Source organism: Athene cunicularia (assembly GCF_003259725.1).
Source record: "Athene cunicularia isolate RWA chromosome 9 unlocalized genomic scaffold, athCun1 chr9_part1, whole genome shotgun sequence".
NCBI lineage: Eukaryota > Metazoa > Chordata > Aves > Strigiformes > Strigidae > Athene > Athene cunicularia.
Window position 1 is genome coordinate 27,098,045 of NW_020799110.1, and position 3,402 is coordinate 27,101,446.

The following is a 3,402-nucleotide window of genomic DNA, read 5'->3' on the forward strand; positions in this document are numbered from 1 at the left end:
TCCAATCCTGATTCTGTGTTCTGATTATAGTATCTGCTACTATGCCTACTCTTTCAGGATCTTCCCTATACACTCCTGCTGCCTGCTTCCAAGCCATCAAGTCCGTGACTGAAAAAGGCACTTTCACATACACTGGCCCAACTACCTGCCACAGGGGAGCTATTGTTTGTGCCTGCCGCTGAGTTCTTTGAGAAATAAGGGTATGAATTACAACCTCAGACGGTCCTTTATCCACATCCTCTATTCCACTACTCTCAGGTTCCTATAACTGTTCTCTATATTCTTGCCCCTGATGCTGTTCTCTCTGTGGAGGGGATATATCTAATTCCGTCACTTCATCCTTTTCAGCAGAAGCAATTCTTTTCTTTAAACAATCTTTTCCAAGCTCACATGTTGAACAACACTTTTTCACCTTTTTATCGTCAGAAGTTACAGCCATTACTAAATTAACCCTAATAATCAACTTACATTCCTTCTGCCAATCCTTCCTTTGATTTAAATAGAAAAACAAATCAACATACGGCACTTCACTCAACTTCCCTTCTCTTCTACAAAACATCATTAACTGCAAAATGGTATTATAATTCAATGTCCCATTCATGGGCCATTTTTTCCTGATCATCCAAAGTATACAAAGACCACCAATGATTACAATATTCAATCATCTGACTCTTTCACAAATCATCATGCAAATCTCCCTAGTGTGCTAACAAACATCCTAACAGAGAAGTTTTCAGAACTTTGTCATTTGCAGCCAGATTACCCATACTTTTAAACAAATGAGTCAGTTAGATGCCATGGTTCAGTTACTTTGTCACACAATATACAATCACTCAAGCTTTTCGCTTCATTCTTCTCTGGCTGCACCCCTCACGGGATAACAGAACCACAGATCTGAACTCAGCACTCGCTTCATGCTCAGTTGCACATCTCACACTTGCAAACACACTCACACTCACACCTTTCCACAATTATTACCATAAATAAAGATATGTAACACAATATAACACAGTTCTTAATTTCCTCACAATACTCATCCGAGGAAATAAACAGTTCTACAATAAAACACATGCACAATTTTAACTCTGTGTTATAAGTACTACCTTTAAGAACACTAAGCATATAGGTTCCCTTGTCTCCACAATCCTCTATTGTCCAACCCTGCAATAGCTTTTGCTTATGTCTTACGGGCAGATGCCTAGGCTTCCACTTACACCAGAATCCTTTAGTCCAACCTTGCACAGCTTTTTCTGCGTCTAACAGGAAGACTTACGCTATTACGCTTAGACCAGCCCTGCACAGCTTTCGCCATGTCTGACAGGCAGACTTACACTAGTGGGATTCGAATCCACTTGTAGGACTCGAACCTACTGACCACAACAATACCCTATCAAGAAGAAGTGTCTTACCAAAATCCAGGGAACATCATGAAGAGCCTTACAGATCGGGGATCAATGGGTATCCCTGAGAAATCTTCAGAGCTAGCAGAAACTGGTTAGGTCCCTGACTCCGGTCTCTCTCAGCAAGGTTCCATCTGGTTTGCCAGAAACTGTCACCGAAAACTGGGATAAAAATTTATCTACACCAATGTGATGTAGATAAGCAGACACTTCTTTATTGACGGCCGTGTGCGCAGGGGAGTCATCTCACCAACAAAGAATACCAAGCACCAAAATCTTACATCTTATATAGAATATAAAAATAGAATATTACTCATACATATTCATTAAGTATTAATACATAAGCATATAATTTCTTGGAATTCATCAACATACTCTCCTCCTATTTCTGATTATGTGCAGTGAAAGCTAGAAATGTCTAGAAATGGGTCTGGGGTGTAATGTGAGTAGGCGTTTCATGAGTCAGTGGTCGTGATCTCTTCCTGCTGGAATTACCTTCTGCTTAAGTTCACGGTTTCTTGGCAGGTACTCGCAAGCTGTTACAGTTGGTTTTCCTCAGTTCCCATTAATCCTAGACCTTGACAGCCACATGCATTCTTCTATGTATGCATCATAAATCAGTTTATAAATAAAATTGTGTTTGTTACTTAGGTTCCAAACACTCCTACTAGTTAATTTTGACCAATCCCTTTGGGTTAGTATGGGGCTATATGGGGATTTTAGAGTAGCATTTGGTTGCTGGTATAAAGTGCAATAAATGTAAACTAATAATTTCTACTAAAATACCTCTTAATACTATACTCAAACTAAAATCAAATATAACTTAATTTCAGTTGATAGCAATATCAGTAACACAGCTGCTATGTTGGGAGATAATGTGAGCAATCCTACACATGTGCACGCCTTGGCAAGGACATAGAACAAAGAACTCAGCAACCAATTCCAGGAGATACATTGGGTGGAGAAAGACATTTGAGTGTGGCGCTTATTATCCAATCGTGAGAAGTCTTGAAGTGCGTGGACAAAGCTAAATATCCATTCATAAGGATTGCACCATGTACTGTTCAGGTGCACAGGAGAAAGCATTATAAAAGGGCTTGCTTACCTTCAATAAATGGGCATTGCTTGATCATACTGGTCGTGTGTGTGTCTATATCTCCCTCATCTGGCGCCCAAACAGGGACCCTCAAGATTGGCACAAGTCTTCGCTGAGGACTCGACGGAGGTGCAATCTAGGGTGGAAAGCCGGTCGAAATTGATCCAGACTCTGCCCCGGGGTCTGAAGGTGAGAAGCAGCGCTCTGTAATTTGGTTTGAAGATCCATGAAAAGAAGCGGCAGCCAAGGAGGAATGGGGTCTGTTCTCGGCCGGGACGAGCAAGCAGTGAAAGTCCTCCATGATATACTCTCCATGAGAGGCATAAAATACGATGTCCACCCTGAAAGGCTTGGTGAAATGGAGCTGGAAAAGAGGACTTATCTCCAATGCAGGTCTCATATTTGAGATATCTACCTCGGAATCCATAGGAAAAAAGCTTTGGTATGCGATCGGTGAAGGGGGAAGGTCAGCAGAAGAAGTGAGCGGCTATCCCGTGCTCTGGAAGCTGATCCACGAGACAGTAGAGGAGCTGAACGACAACCACGTGACTGGCAACCGCGCGGCTGGCGACCGCGTGTCTGGCGACCACGCAGCTGGTACTTCCACCTTTGCAGCGGTAGAAGTGGCTTCTGGGTCTGATATGCCACCTCTAGGGCCTGTACCGCTGGCAGATTCCATCACGTTATGTCAGCCAAAAACCCCATTTCCTTTATCGGTTGCGCTGGAAGGACCGCGGCTAGCACGGGGGTTAGACCAGGAACTGCGCAGGCGGGAGCGGGAGATGCCGGAAGTGCACCTAGCGCCATGTGAGAAGAGAGTGAGGGGAGAGTGGGGGCGTCACGGAGCCCAGAGGGGGGCAGAGAGCGGATGGGAATGTGGGCAGAACCGACTTATAACCACCTACG